Here is a 17,644-nt window from a genome sequence, read left to right as displayed (position 1 = left end):
ATTTTGAAAATGCCACTTTTAAAAAGTTGGTATTTTTCTGCCTGTGGCCCTATTGTATTAACCTTGTGCGGGATCCTTTTTGTGGTGATCTCACTGTTTTACTGTTTGAAGTGTTGCACAAATACTTTACACATTGTCTCTAAGTTAAGCCTGACCGCTCTGTGCCAAGCTACCAGTGGGTTGAGCATAGGTTAATTTGGGGTTTGCTTGTGTCTTACACTGACTAATAATGTGATAGCTGCATGACCAGGGCTCACACCCCAGTCAAGCAATTACTCCATTTCTCACACAGACCTTACCTGCAATACTTAACTAACCCCCACAACCTTTCATTCATTCCTTCCTCCTCCTTCAGCTGTACTTTTGATCAAAGCAGACAAGCAGCATAGCACTGCAGACTCTTAAAGAGACCTGTCAGCCTGGCCATCAAGGCACTTATGACATATAAACAGTGGGTTATGAGTTTTGTTATCAACTGTTAAGCAGTGTCAAAGCAGTGATGTACCTGATTTAGAATCAGGGTTAAACGGTAGAGCCTTCCTATGTAAGACATGCATAACAATAATTTCCTATCTAACTTTGAAGGAGCCGAGTGACAATTTAAATAAATGAATAATTTCATGTAAAATCTATTGGTTGATGCACTTCAACCATAGGCTTAATCTGACAGACTATGCAACCGAATCTCATCAGCATTTCTTCTACGGACTCATAGCTCACAATTTAATGTTAATTATGCAGTCTTTGGAGTTTGATGGTTATCTGTGTCACACAGAGGCACCAAAGTTAATTACAAAGGAATTATGTGCTGTCTGTGTTTAATGTCAGGATGATAGCGCATTGAGTTTGTCTGCAGTAATTTCTTAGATAAACCAAGGCACATTAAAACTCACTGCAACCTGATTCAACAGCACTTTGCTAACCTTCACCACTGTTAATCTGCATGACGAATTCCCTAGTTTCACATTTGTTGGTGTTTATGCACATATTGCTTGAACAAGCTGCATCTCATATATTCCATTCATCAGCATTGCATTTAAGACTTTTGATATTGCTTTCAGCAGCACCTGACTAGTTAGACTGTTTATTCCACTTAAACCTCTTATTCATGGGATGTTACTTTATGTTCTAAGACTCACAATGCAAGATTTGTCTTTTTCGTTTCTGTGCCATGAGTGTGTTCCCAAATTTGTTTTTTAGGATTTTCATTTACTGCACCTACCCAACAAATCAGTCTTAAGGGTGGACCACTCTTGGACCATAATTTGGCTCACCTGTGAACAGGGCTGATGCTACAGCCGAAATGCGTCAGGAAAAAGAGAAATAAATGCTGCCAGTTTACATGAAATAAACGTTGGTATTCCTTAGACTGGGGCTTCGATACTTCGTCTTGTGTGGGATTTTAATGAAAGGACGTTCCATACCTGTCTTCACGAAGCCACCCTGCAGGGATGGGGGCTCCCAGCCAAGTGGAGAAGTTGTGTGGATTCTAATTGGGGAGCATGTCCTGCTCAACTCTTCTTGCAAACACTATGATGGATTTCTGGTAACAGGAGCCCAGAGATGGGAAAGGGAGCAAGAGAAGTGTCTCTTCTTGCTATTTTTTAGGAACTTGTGTTTTTAAGTAAGACACAGATGTGACATTAGTAGGTAATACATTTAGCTAATACAAAATGAAGCCTCCTTTTTATATGTGACTATTTTTTCATTAGAAATCAGTGCTCTTGGACTACATGTTTTATTGTGATGTTTTCGATGCTAATAAGCAAGATAATAATGAACATTACATTTCAAAGGGTGGATTTTCACCTCAAGTGCATTGTTGGAGTTGTAAGTTTGTACCAAAGGTCACGTGCTAATTTGGATTTAAGGCCTCTAACACTATGCACTACAATTTGGCTCACCTGTGAACAAGGTTGATGGTACAGCCTAAACGCGTCGGGGAAAAGAGAAAGAAATGCTGCCAAGTTAAATCAAATAAACACTGGCATTCCTCAGACTGGGGCTTTCTATACTTTTTGCTTCATGGGATTTTAATAGCAGGATGCTCCATACCTGTCTTCACGAAGCCCCGCCCTGCAGGGATAAGTGCTCCCAGGCTCCCAGCCAAGTGGAGAAGTTGTGTTGATATATATTATTATCTACTGGCGGTCGCCAGTAGATAGTTATAGTTAGGACCTATTTTCCATAGGAAATCCGCAACATTCTATTTGGAATAACGTTAGCTCCAGTTGACGAATCCTCGCGAAATTTTCGAAACTTTTGGCCAGCTCCGCTCCGCTCCTACCCTGAAAGTTTTGTGGTGATCCGTCAAGCGGGGGCCGAGAAAAAAGGGGGGTCCTAAAATGCGTTTTCCCTATGCAATTTCCCATAGGATCTGTTGTTGCAGCTACAGCCCGAACCGCTGAACGGAATGACACCAAATTTGGCAAGGAGGTAGTCCTTAGTTCGGACTCGTGCCTTTTGCATATATGGTGTGAATCTGTTCAGTAGTTCCTGAGAAAATTAGGGTAAAAAAGTTAGTGATATCTATGGCTGCGGAGGATCCGTGGACCGTACCCGCACTGTAAGCGCACCCTCCCCGAACCGAGCGCGCACCCTCCCCGAACCGAGCGCGCACCTTCCAGATCGCGTGCTGAATGCTAATTGGCTGTCGTGTGTCTCTCTACATTCGAAACCAGGAACTGTTGGTGGCCATTTTCTGCCTCGGTAGAAGCGAGGCTGAAGATGCAAGGGGAATAAGTGTGTAAAACATATAAAGGGGGCAGAGTGGAAATACTCTGACCCTCTAGAGGTGCTTAGGGGGTCCCAGAAGGACCCCCTGGGGCCCCCTTTTTAAAAAAAAAACACGGGGAAATACGCGCACGGTGCGCGCATCCTATCGCGTTGGATGCACGGATTTTCTCACGGTGGGTGCGCGGATCCACGGCAACGTTTTTTGAAAAACGACAAGAAATCATTGGTTGTATGACAACTTTCTACACTGAAAGGTAGGGTGTATATTTCTGTTTTTTAAAGGTATGATTCTTATTGGTTAAATAAACAGATTGTAAGGAACATTATATATGATAAGCTGATATGTTGAAAAGTCAAGCAGACTTCCTGTCTTGTGTAGGAACATTGTGTGCTGAACTTGTGACCTGTGAGCTCAGTGCAGTGTTCCATGACCATTTTCTATGGTAACAGGCAGAAGGCAGATTGGGGGAAGGGTTGAAATGTATTTCAGTTGGAAAGGGTTGAAATGTTTAACCAATAAAAATGTGTGTTTGCTTTTGAGTTTATGTGCGAAGGATTGTGATTTGATGTTTACATGTATATGTGTGGAAAATGAAAGGGAAACTTTTTCATTCTTTGCTTTTGCTGAGAGGTGCACAGTGCAGAGATTCTGTAAAAGAAAATATGGTGAGTGATTGATATAATTCTTAATCTACAAAAGAACTTGAAAGATGAGTTATTTAATTGTGAGGGGATGTATATAGACTATTTTGATTTTAATCAGACTAATGTATTTTTCCTGCTAAAGTGTAGGGAGTACTTTTTTTTCTATACAATGTGTGTGCATGTAGAAACCATTCTGTGATAAGTGTTTGAGTTTTTCATGTGTTTGTAAACAGATAACTGTGCAGTTTTTATATTTTGGTAGAATTAGAAACCAGTCATTGTTTATGAATTTGTGAAATGAGTTATGTTATGTTTCTATACTAAAATGTAGTACTACTTCTAGATGAAGAAATGTGTTTTGGTATAGTGCAAGGGATAGTGTTGTTTGTCTAGAATCACACAGTGAGTCTGTGTGCATTTGGGAACCACTGTGAGAGAAGAATTTGGTAACATCGTGTATTTGCTGACAGATAACTGTTTTAACTTTCATGTTGTGAAGTTTTAGTAGCATTAGAAGACAGTTATGCTTATGATTTGATTAAATGAGTCAGGCTTTGACAGAAAAGTGCAGTCCTGAAATATGTAGATTGTGTGCAGTTCCCTTACCAGTTGCACTGTAGTGAATGAGTTTTGGTAAACTCCTAGGGATAGTGGTGCATGTCTAGAATCACAGTGTGAGTTAGTGTGTATTTGGGATCAGTGTGAGAGAAGCATTTGTGGATATCATGTATTTGCTTACAGATAACTTTTTTAAAACCTGTCATGTTGTGAAGTTTTAGTAGCATTAGAATCCAGTCTTTGCTTATATGTTGATTAAATGAGTCATGCTTTGACACTGATGTGCTGTACTTAAATATGTAGATTGTGTGCAGTCCCCTTACCCCTTCCACATTAGTGAATGAGTTTTGGTAAAGTCCTAGGATAGTGTTGATTGTCTAAAATCACACTGTGAGTCTGTGTGCATTCGGGTAAGGATTGTGAGAGAAGCATTTGGTAAGATCGTGTATTTGCTGACAGATGACTGTTTTAAAACCTGTCATGTTGTGAAGTTTTAGTAGGATTAGAATCCAGTATTTGCTTATGCGTTGATTAAATGAGTCATGCTTTGACACTGATGTGGTGTACTTAAATATGTAGATTGTGTGCAGTACCATTAGCTCTTCCAGAGTAGTGAATGAGTTTTCGTAAACTCCTAGGATAGTGTTGCTTGTCTAAAATCACACTGTGAGTCTGTGTGCATTTGGGTAAGGATTGTGAGAGAAGCATTTGGTAACATCGTGTATTTGCTGACATATACCTGTTTTAAAACCGGTCATGTTGTGAAGTTTTAGTAGCATTAGAAGCCAGTCTTTGCTTATGCTTTGATTGCATGAGTCAGGCTTTGACATAAAAGTGCAGTCCTGAAATATGAAGATTGTGTGCAGTTCGCTTACCACTTCCACAGTAGTGAATGATTTTTGGTAAACTCCTAGGTATAGTGGTTGTTGTCTAGAATCACACTGTGAGTCTGTGTGCATTTGAGAACCACTGTGAGAGAAGCATTTGGTAACATCGTGTATTTGCTGACAGATAACTAATTTAAAACCTCTCATGTTGTCAAGTTTTAGTAGCATTAGAAGCAAGTCTTTGCTTATGCATTGATAAAATGAGGCAGTACCATGCAGTACCATGTACTATTCTGTTCACTGTGGCAGAACTGAAAATTTAAAAGTTTTACCTAAGCCCTGTCCTAGAATAGACTGATTATTTAGTCAGTTTCCAAGTACCAAATAGACTGCTTCAAATGTCTATGCAGTATGCATGTCGTGTTCTAACATACTATACACTTGTCTTTTACACCTTCAATTCCCTAGTGAGTATCCATACACTTCCAGGAAATATCCTGTCACTTCCTTTGCAGTCCTCTAGAGACCCATTCAACAGCATGTACTAATCCATTCACTGTGCCAAAACCCAATCACTTATACATTCACCAAGACACTCTCTTTCCAGTACTCTAATGATTCAGTCGCTGCCTAAGTATTCATGCACAGAGCCAGGTCTTAGCATATGGACTTCTTCAAACCCCTATCCACTATGCATGCAGTCCTCTAAGCACCTACACACTTGTCTTTCACACCTTCAATTCCCCAGTCAGTATCCGTTCACTTCCAGCAAACACCCTGTCACTCCATTTGCACTCCTCTAGTGACCCATTCAGCATCATGTACTAATCCATTCACTGCGCCAAACCCTAATAAATTCACCCAGGCACTCTCCTTGCAGTACTCTAATCATTCAGTCAGTACCCAAGTACTCATCCAGTGACCCAGGCCTTAGTATATGGACTGCTTCAAACCCTTATCCACTATGCATGCAGTCCTCTAACCACCTACACAATTGTCTTTCTCACCTTCAACTCCCTAGTCAGTATCCATACACTTCCAGGAAATACCCTGTCACTCCCTTTGCAGTCCTCTAGTGACCCATTCAGCACCATGTACTAATCCATTCACTGTGCTAAAACCCAAACACTTATAAATTCACCAAGATACTATCTTTGCAGTACTCTAATCATTCAGTCAGTGCCTAAGTATTCATACACTGAGCCAGGCCTTAGCACATGGACTGCTTCAAACCCTTATGCACTATGCATGCAGTCTTCTAACCACCTAGACACTTGTCTTTCACACTTTCAATTTCCTAGTCAGTATCCATACAGTCCAGCACTTGTGACTGCCTTTGCACTCCTCTAGTGACTCATTCAGTACCAAGTACTAATCCATTCCCTGTGCGAAAAGCCTAGCACTTATAAATTCACCTAGGCACTCTCCTTTCTGTACTCTAATCATTCAGTCAGTACACAAGTAGTCATGCAGTGAGCCAGGCCTTAGCACATGGACTGCTTTAAATGCCTATGCAGTATTGATGCAGTCCTCTAATCACGTACACAGTTGTGTTTCACACCTTCAATTCCCTAGTTAGTATTCATACTCTTCTAGCAAACACCCTGACACTCACCCAGTGTGTCTCCTTATAGTACTGTAATCATTTAGTCAGTTAGCATGTAGTCTTTTAGTGAGGTAGGCTTTAGGGCATGAACTGCTTCAAAGTAGTATGCACTATGCATGTAGTGTTTTAACGATCGTCACACTTGTGGTTCAGGGCTATAGTTTCTTAGTCAGTTTTTATATAAAATGTGTTTGTACAGTAATGGAATAGTATACATTTGAAAGTTATTAATATACATGTATTTGTGATTCTTTTTTACAGATACAGAACAGGAGTGTTTCTCATCTGTTTGCACTCTTCTCGTGCAAGATTGTTTGGATGAAGGGTCCTTAGGTGTTTCATCATACTTGCTGTGCCGCACAGGTTTTTTTTGTTAGGATCTCCTCGTAACAGAACTCTTTGGCAAATCTTGCGAATGAAGAAGGTGGCATTGGTCTTTGTTTGCCCCTTGGAAAAAGTTAAAAATGTCTTCACCACTGAAGAAAAACGTTGTGGGCGTGGTGCCTTCTGCAAAAAAAATTCCTCAGATTCGGTAAATATTTTAAAGCGGCAACATTTACAGTTTTTGTAAGTTAAACTAATCAAATTTTATTAGCTGTATACATTTTATATATCTGTGATTTGTTTCTTGTGGTATTTTGTTGAGAATAACATGTTGTTTTTTTTTTAACAATCTTTTTGATTTTCCAGGCCTGTCGTCGACATCCGTGGTTCCCACAGGAGTGTTCCGCCTTGTTGTTTTGTATTATTGTTGTTACATTTTGTTTATTAGTTTATTGTTTATATTTATTTTAATTAAAAAAATAAAGTTTGAAAATAGTTTATATATTTATTATAAAAAATAAAGTTTGAAAAAAAAATTAATAATGTTTTTGGTTGTTCTCTTAACTGCTGTGTGACTCTTTTTGTTCTTATTACAGTTATTTGATGGAGTCCACCATGGTGTTAAATTTTGGTGCACTAATCGCTGGAATACTAGTGATATCTGCAGTTTGCACCAACTTCTGAATAGTGTGTTAGATTTATCTCAACTTTACTTCCGTTAAAGTGCTGATAATGAAATGGAGAGTAGCCATTCCCGTGCAAAAAGACATGAGGTGCACCTTTGCGATTTATTCTAAATACTAAAATCCTGTATTGTATTGCACTGAGGTATTGGCTGCACTTACAGTGTACACACAAAATCTATTAAGAAATCTCATTGTATTTATATTGATTGGGAATAGTGCGTCAGGTGCTGGATTTTGACGAGATACACTGCTCAGTTCGTATATTGTTGTGCACACGAAAAAAATCACATCACAACTTTCAGACCAATTGCAATGCGAAACAAATTCCGCCGATAAGACACGTTAGCACCAGGGATTTTACATCTGCTTTCTGCTGGTGTTAAGCGGGACAACTACCTGCACCATGAAAGGGAACACAGCCAAGAGCCACAGCAGAACACCCACAGGTGCCATAGAGTCAATGAGCATGATACAGGGATATCCATGAGGGCCAGAAGACTCATCTCAACATCTCCAGGACCGCCAATGCCCCCCAAACCCACATCTTAGTAAGTGTGTCCCTGTGGTCATTGTCTTAGCATGATAGGCACGAGCCCTGCAACATCATAGTGTGCTGTCACCTCAGCGTTGGCAGTGAGCCTGGATGTGTAGCTACGTATGCATCCTCCTGCATGCGCAACTGGCATGTGCTGGTCTGTTGTTCACAGGTCAGTGCAGGGGTGTGCCTATCCAGCAAGGGGAACGGGGTGTCTCGGACATGTCCGTGTACAGGAAGTGCGGTAAGTGTGTCTCTGTGTTCTGGTGTGTCCTGTTAAAAGAGCCGCAGCAGTCAATGTTGTAAAGTGGCATGCACCACCTCCAAACGGCACTGTGATGTTGTTGTTGGATTGTAGCAGGACATGAGCAAATAGGCATTACAATGGCGTGCCGTACGAGTGCATGAGATACAACAGCTCACTGTACAAAAGTGTGGGGGCTCGTGGGAGGGAGGAGCAGCCGTTTGGCAACATAACACACAGTGAACTCGACCATGTGCCACATGCTGGCCATGATGACCACGGTCGCAGACATCCCACAACACCAACGACTGGCCTTTGTACACATCCTGTATGAATGCAGCGTGATTTTCACTTCTATGCTCGTTCAGTGGTGTGATGTTGGCAGGTTGTGTGACTTGTGCTCCTTGTTGGTGTGTTTCATTTTGGCCATTGTTAGTCTATATGTGTGTTGTACTTAATTGTGCATGTGTGCCATTCTGCCCATCTCCCCTTTACGACATTTTTTTGTAACATTTTCTTGAACATTTAATGACACATGCAGGTTAAAAGTTGACGATTGTTTTAAGTTCGAACAGTGCCTTCCAAATGCAAGTAGCAGGTGTGGTTGAGCTGAGCAAATTGTATCCTATGATATGTACATATCATAGGATAACATTTGCTCAGCTGTGCTTTTTCTTTACCAATCACAAAGATGCTTTTCCACAAAACTAATGTGCACCCTACTTTTAAAAAAGATTGCTTTTCATGATATCTTCAGAGATAAGTTATAGATAGGAATTAGCATTTAAAAAATCTTTGAAATTCACTGAAAAAACCATAGGTTTCATGCACGTTATAGTTAGGAATTGGCATCAGTGATGTCATTTGAGATGTCATCAGTGATGTCATCAGTGAGGTCACTGACCATGTCATGAGTGATGTAATATGTGACGTCATCAGCAGTGCATTGCGGGGGCGCGAGTTATAGTTAGCTGTACTAACTATAACAGGGGAATTTCTAGGGTTTTGTACGAGGGAAATGTCCAGCTAACTATAACACCCCTGAAACCAATGTTTTTTTCAGTGAATTTCTAAGGTTTTTTAAATGCCAATTCCTAACTATAACGCCCCTGAAACCTTTAGTTTTTTCAGTGAATATAGATATAGTTAAGACCTATTTTCCATAGGAAATCCACAACATTCTATTTGGAATAACGTTGGCGCTGATTGACAAATCTTCGCAAAATTTTCCAAACTTTTGGCCAGCTCCGGTCCGCTCCTATCCTGAAAATTTCACGGTGATTCATCAAGCGGGGGCCGAGACAAAGGGGGGGTCCCAAAGCACGTTTTCCCCATGCATTTTCCCATAGGACCTTTTGACGCAGCTACAGGCCGAACTGCTGAACGGAATTACACCAAATTTGGCAAATAGGTAGTGCTGAGTATAGACTCGTGCCTTTTGCTTAAATGGTGTAAATCCGTTCAGTAGTTCCTGAGAAAATTAGAGGTAAAAGTACATATATATCTATGGCCTCGGAGGATCCACGCACCCTCCCCGCACCCAGCGGGCACCCTGCCGTGCACAAGCTGTATTCTAATTGGCTATCAACACTCCAGATCAGGAAGTGTTGGCAGCCATCATGTGCCTCGGTAGAACCAAGGCACAAGAAACCTATAAAAAAAACACGAAAAACGCAAAAAGGGGGCAGAATAGAAACATTCTGACCCCCTTGGCCTGCTCGGAGAGTCCCACAAGGACCCCCAGGGCCAAAAAAAGATTTTTTTTTAAAATAAAAATCGGCGAGATTTGTGCACCCAGCGCGAATTTCGGCCGAAAATAACAAAAAAAGAAGCGCAGGGCTCCCGCACTTCTTTGGTAATTGGTCCCGGGGGGCCAAATCCCAGGGGCAGAATTAAAAAAAGTGTGGGGGGTCCCAATCCCCTCATACTGCCCCTGGGACCGTCACCCCCTGGGGCTCAAAGATAGTATATGTGGGGGGCTCACGGCCCCCCGCAGCCCCGGGGACGGCCACCCCCCGGGGCTTCTTGAAAACGGGGGGGGGCTCGCAGCCCCCCCAGCCCTGGGGATCGCCACCCCCGGGGCTTGAAATAATTTGGAATGGGGGGGCTCTCAGACCCACCAAGCCCCGGGGACCACCACCCCCCGGGGCAACTTGTCCATGTGGGAGGGGTGCCACGCGGCCCCCCTCCTGGAGCCTTGAATAGGCCCTGGGGACCGCCAACCCCCAGGGCCGGCTCCTGCAGTGTCCCGGGATGCCCACCTTTAAAAAGGGCCATGCCCCGGTGGATGGGGTCCCTGGGGCAAAATATCGCCTCGGGAGGAGGGCCACGCGACCCCTTCCCAATTTTTTTGTTTATAAACAAAAATTGGGGGCAGGCCCTGGGGGATGGGGTCCTCAGGGCCAAAAAAAGAAAAAAAAAAGACCGGGATCGGGCTGGAGGCCACGCCCCTCTTTACACCACTCTGCAAACGCACCCCCTGGCACGTTTGCAGAGGGGGACTAATTCCCCTTGAATACTGGGGGTCCCTGGCCTAGCCCACCAGAAACCTCCATTATGGGGCCAGGGGGCTGCGTTGCAGAGAGGTGTAATGAGGCCACGCCCCTTTTTACACCTCTCTGTAACGCAGCTCCGTGGCGCTTACTGAAGGTACCTGGTGGCCTAGTTTGCCGCCAGGGGACCTCAGGATTCAAGGGGACTTAATCCCCCAATTTAAAACGTGCCACGGGGCGTGTTTGCACAGTGGTGAAGGTAGGGGGCGGGGCTTGAGGTGATACTGTGCAAACACGCCCTGTGGTGTATATTAAGTTGGGGAATTCATCCCTCTTCAATCCAGAGGTCCCCTAGGGGCCAACTAGCCCACCAGGTACCTCCAGTAAGCGCCACAGAGCTGCTTTGCAGAGTGTTGTAAAAAGGGGAGTGGCCTCTGAACACCTCTCTGCAATGCAGCTCCCTGGCGCATACTGGAGGTACCTGGTGGGCTAGTTGGCCTCCAGGGGACCTCAGGATTTAAGGGGACTTAATCCCCCAACTTAAAACACACCACGGGGCGTGTTTGCACAGTGGTGAAGGTAGGGGGCGGGGCCTGAGGTGATATGTGTGCAAACATACCCTGTGGCGCGTTTTAAGTTGGGGAATTAATTCCTCTTCAATCCAGAGGTCCCCTAGGGGCCAACTAGCCCACCAGGTACCTCCAGTAAGCGCCACAGAGCTGCGTTGCAGAGTGTTGTAAAAAGGGGCGTGGCCTCTGAACACCTCTCTGCAACGCAGCTCCCTGGCGCATACTGGAGGTACCTGGTGGGCTAGTTGGCCCCAAGGGGAACTCTGGATTGAAGAGGAATGAATTCCCCACCTTAAAACGTGCCACAGGGCGTGTTTGCACACGAAACCTCAGGCCCGCCCCCTTCCTTCACCATTGTACAAATATTCCTCTAAAATCAGCCGAACTACGAATTCCAATTTACTCACCTGTTATCAGGAGAGAACCCAGTGCTGCATCTTTTAGCCCCGCACTGACCCTGAAAAGTAATTCTAAGCGTACTTACCAGTAACTTGTATTTCCTTCCATAGGAATCCAGTGTGTGATTTTCACCAGAAAAGTTTCAAAGTGTCCATTTTTGAAACTTACAATTATTCATCTAAAATCAGCCAAACTGCGAATTCCGATTTACTCACCTGTTATCAGGAGAGAATCCAGTGCTGCATCTTTTAGCCCAGCACTGACCCTGAAAAGTAATTCTAAGCGTACTTACCAGTAACTTGTATTTCCTTCCATAGGAATCCATTGTGTGGTTTTCACCAGAAAAGTTTCTAAGTGTCCAATTTTGAAACTTACAAATATTCCTCTAAAATCAGCCGAACTACGAATTCTGATTTACTCACTTGTTATCAGGAGAGAACCCAGGGTTGCATCTGTTAGCCCAGCACTGACCCTGAAAAGTAATTCTAAGCGTACTTACCAGTAACTTGTATTTCCTTCCATAGGAATCCATTGTGTGGTTTTCACCAGAAAAGTGTCTATTTTCACAAACTAAAAATATTCCTAAAAAATTGCCTGTATTACTTAAACACATTATTTCAACTGTATACAGGAGATTGGCCAGTGCTGGATCCAGGATCCACCACTGAGTAAGAAGAAGTAACGATAACACTACTTTGTAAGTGTCAACTTTTAAAATACAATAATATTCCTTAAAAATCACTACTATAACCAAAAGGCTTTTACTCAACTGTTTACAGGAGATGTCCAAGGACTGAATCTAGGATCCAGTCCTCTGATTAGAAAAGTAATCCATAAAGTAACTAATTGCATTTGACTAGAAATTCACATTGAGCTCAATGTTGCATTGTGTTTGAAATTGTGTTGCCCATTGCAACAACTGTAACTACTGTACTTAATAGTCTATTGCCTATTTTCAAAGTATTTAAACTAAAGTAATTCATTCTGAGGAAGTATATTTTGTATTGTAATGTATAATGTAATTAAAAAACATAAAATATCTAAAAATAAACAGTTTACAAAATGTAGTAAATCAGTATCAAAATAAGCAGTTATAACAATTAATACATTAAAAATTGTCATTCACAAAACCTTTGAAATTCACTGAAAAAACCATAGGTTTCAGGCCTGATAGAGTTAGGAATTAGCATTTAAAAAACCTTTGAAATTCACTGAAAAAACCATAGATTTCAGGCCTGATATAGTTTGGAATTAGCATTTAAATAACCTTAGAAATTCACTGAAAAAACAATAGGTTTTAGGGGTGTTATAGCTAGCTGGATATTTCACTCGAACAAAACCATTGAAATTCCTCCGATATCGTTAGTTGTACTACCTACATCTCGCACGCCCGCAATCCACTGCTGATGATGTCACATATTACATCATTCATGACATGGTCAGTGACATCACTGATGACATCTCAAATGACATCACTGATTACATCATCCAGTGAATGTGGTTTGGTTCATTATTTAAATATGTATTATATATCTAGCAATTTGCATTGAAGAATGAGTGGATATATAAATATAAATATCTGGATGGAGGATTTAGTAGCAGTGTGATTGACTGTTTACTTGACTCATTTATATTGTCTCCATAAACATGTTGGATAGTGACTAAACTGTGTGAATATCTGTATCACTTTGTCAGTTTTGGTTTTTTCAGTGAGTATATATATATACAAACCATTCTATTGATATAAGACGAATCTGCGCACAAAAAAAGCGCTTGAATCATGGTTATATGTTTTCTATGTCTATGGCAATTAACAATGCACTGTCACTTTAAAAATGGGAGACATGTAAGAGGCACGTCATGTGATCAAGGGCTGCTGAGCCCGAAACGCGTCATGGCGGCATAGCACACGAACAAAAATAAAACGAATTGGGAACAATTAAGTGGAGTCCGTCCCCTTCTTGATCGATGGTGAAGACGATCGTTTGTAAGAATGGTTTGCTGCGACATGTACCAGGAAATCGGCTTCCCTGGTGTTTGACGGACCCCCTCCCATCTGTGGCACTCCGACGTGAAGCTGAGTTCCGGGTTTTGGCCCGGAAGTGTTTTTGCTCTCCGGGAGGAGAAGGTTGGAGTTACCCCCAGTCCCAACAGGCACGATTGCTGTAACCGGGCGTGGCAAGCAGCGGTGGACTCCCGAGGTGAGCGACTGCAGCAGCTTCATAAGGTACGGCGGCCATTATCGACTGGTGGGAGGTTTTTACCCAAGTGTAGAAGGATCATTTGGTCCATGTTACACGATGCATAAAACAAGTGCCAAATATGTCTGCCGACGTGCTTAGAGGGAGAGAGGAGATCGCGGAGGGCATCTTTGTGGAGAATACACCCACACAAGCCTCAAAAGCAACCACTAATGAAGGATCTAGAAAAGGCAAAAATAATCTAAAAGAACTGTACAAAACATTAGAAAAGAAAATGAAGGCTGAACAAGCCAAATGGTGGGAGCACAAATCCCTCACCAGCTATCTAGAAGTCAACAGAGCCCCTCGTGGGCTCCGGATTTTTTGGGCTCCCAGTTATGAAAAACCAAATCCTGCGATGCTTAAGGAGTGGGCTGAATGCAATTTAACGGCGTCAAGTGAGCTAATGAAAGTGCTAATCAAATATGCCCACATTGACAGACTGGAACTGGTGACTGAAATAGAAAAATTAAATGCACAAATTGCGGCACTCGAAACTGGAGAAGTGAAAAACAAATGGCGAGATGAAATGATGGTCAGACTCAAGAAAGAAGAAGACATTATCATTCAAAGAAAAAGTTTCAAATTCCAACGAGACAAACAAGATTACGAATGTGGCCAAATATTTACGTTTGCACGCAAGTACGATGCCATCAAAGCCTCGTCGAGAAATAACAAGCCCGCTGTTCCAACAACTACAGCAGGACCAAGCCACGTACAAGTGGATGTGTCGTCAATCTCCGATCTCAGCTCAGCCATCGATAGCGAATCGGACATTGAATCCAGCAAAGGAGCAACGGGAGAAACATCTATCCCCAAGGAAAAACACACGTTAGTCGACGAATTTCATTTTTTAAGAGACGAGCGGCGCCAAACATTGCGCCCAAGAAACCAACAAGTGACAGGAACAAAGAAAGAAATTTCAAAAGAAATGAAAGAAGGAAACGACGACGTACAAAACAAAGGGCGATACAATCGAACACAGAGACGGAATTGGAGACGTTAAACAAAGATTCACATATCAAGGCATCTAATACCATCATCAACCTAGCCAATATCAATTTAGATGAAGCGGAACAACAACTTCTCGCATTAGGATTATCATTTTGTCCCGAAACCAATTTCAATTATGCGCAAACCAGAGCAGACGTTTATCAATTCATACGGAAGCTCAAACTACGCAAGTTTCATTCTCAGAGATCCAATAAAGAATCTGATCACCCTATTAAAACAATCTCACCAGGGGGAACTAACAAGCTGGCGATCTCTGATGCCAACATGCTAGGAACACTGCAAGAATTAGAACAAAATGTATCTCCAAGTGCTGTTTCCCTCTCTTCCCAGTCCATCTTTGAGCAACAGCAACTCAAGACAATCCAGAAACCAGATACCAACTTTAAACCCAAGTCCAAGTTCGTGCCAATCCTACCTAGAGACAACATTGACATCTTCAGCGAGACAGTTGTGGCAGAAATCAAAAAACTTAATTATAAAACAGCGGGCACAAGAAAGAAATATTCCTATCAAGAACAAAAATATCATCAACTGATGAAAAAACTCAAAGAGCAAGACAAGGTGGTTATCCGTAACTCAGACAAAGGGGGAAATGTGGTACTCTGGCCCCTGCAACAATATACTCAAGAAGCTTTGTCGCAACTAAACGATAGGTCATGCTATAAGTTAAGTAACAGGCAAGCAACAACTTTGGCACAAAACGAACTATTTTCTAAACTATTGGCTTGGAAGAGCATCGGCCTCCTTAATCAAGATGAATACAAATTCTTAAAGAAAGATCATCCTATAATGCCAGTTATATATTTCATACCCAAAATCCACAAGGACATTCAACATCCTCCAGGACGGCCAATAATATCTGCCAAACAAAGCCTACTGGAAAACGTCTCAATTTATATAGATTTCTTCTTACAAGACTTGGTTAAAGGACTACCATCATACGTCCAAGATACATCTGATTTCCTAAAACAAATTCACAATTACCAGTGGAAAGAGGACTATCTATTAATAACCTTGGACGTTTCCAACCTGTATACCTCAATCAATCACAAAGACGGGTTGAGAGCAATAGACTACTTTCTGTCAAGTAGACTGATCCAATTTCACCAGCACAACAAAATGCTTATCAGTCTCATACAGTTCTGTTTAAACAACAACTACTTTTTGTTTAATCACCAAGTCTACCAACAATTGAGAGGAGTAGCCATGGGGGCGAGCTTTTCCCCAAGCTACGCTTGCCTCCATATGGGCTTTTGGGAAGAGACTATATTAAAAACTAAGCATGCAATACCCATGTCAGATCATGTGATGGAATGGATGAGATATATAGATGATCTTTTTATAATTTGGCGGGGCAGTGAAAGGGAGGCTCTGAATTTTATAGAGGGCATTAATGATAATGATCTAAACTTGCATTTTACCAGTACCATTGATAAAACAAAGGTGTGCTTTCTAGATGTGCAGGTATATGTTACCAACAATCAGTTACACACAAAACTTTACCGCAAACCTACAGCAGGAAATACAACTCTGTATTCCTCTAGTTTTCATCCTAAACATACCATTCACAGTATTCCTTACGGGGAGATGTTACGGATTCGTCGAATCTGTAGCAACAATAAGGATTTAACAATCTCCCAACAGGAAAGTAAAAACAGATTTCTGGAAAGAGGCTACAACAGTAAAAGCATTGATGAGGCCATACAAAAGACTAGATCTATGAACCGTGAGGAATTACTATTCAAGCCATCCAAAAACAGAAAAAAAGTTAAATCTAACCCACAAATTGAAAACACTAACAAGACAGAGGAAATAAGGTTAATTTTAACATATAACAGACAGAAAGACACCCTCATTAAAATCATAAAGGACAATTGGCACCTTTTACATCTGGACTCACAACTTAGTGAAATTATTCCTTCTAATCCAACCATCACTTTCAGAAGGGCTTCTTCCACTAGTGATTTTCTTGTAAACAGCAGTCCAGAAATAAAATCAGGTACTAACTGGCTATCCAAATGCAAAGGCTTTTCAAAGTGCTTTACCTGTAAAGCTTGTAAGCACGCAATCAACAAATCCTCTTATAAAACACCATTCGAGGACAAAGCACACACGATCATGAAAAACATGACTTGCAAAACAGAATTTGCTATTTATGTGTTGGAGTGCTCTTGTGGGCTGCAATACGTGGGATCCACTAAATTGCAGGTCCACAAGAGAATTCTCCAACACTTGCGTGCAATCTCGAATGTTGACACATCCTACCCGGTAGCTCGACATTTTAGGGATTGTCACAAAAGCAATACGAAATTTCCTACATATTTTGCCATAGATTGTATTCCGCCCCTTAGAAGAGGCGGGGATCGTGAGGCACTATTGAGAAAATTGGAGACGCAGTATATACTAGAATTGGACAGTAAAAACCCGAATGGGTTAAATGCCACAGAAGATTTATACACGTAGCTCTAGGATGTCTATTTACACAATAATTCAGCATTGCAACAATAGTCAAAATTAGCAATAGCAAAAATAGACTTCCCTTTCCCAATGTTTCTCCAATATCAATATAATATGATGAGATTATCTTTAGCAGTGTACAGTGATTATTTTTGCTATGATGCTCTTTCCCTTTCCCTCTCTCCCTTTTTCTTTCCCTCCCCTTTGTTTTTCTTATTCCCTTCATTTACTCTCCATCTGCATAAACAAAAAGTTATAGATGGTTAAAACAAGGTATTTACTGAATTATTATTCAGATTTTGCACAAATGCT

The sequence above is a fragment of the Triturus cristatus genome, chromosome 4_2 (genome assembly GCF_964204655.1).
Source record: "Triturus cristatus chromosome 4_2, aTriCri1.1, whole genome shotgun sequence".
Lineage (NCBI taxonomy): Eukaryota > Metazoa > Chordata > Amphibia > Caudata > Salamandridae > Triturus > Triturus cristatus.
The sequence above is the reverse complement of the archived record's forward strand: the minus strand, read 5'-3'. Positions refer to the sequence as shown.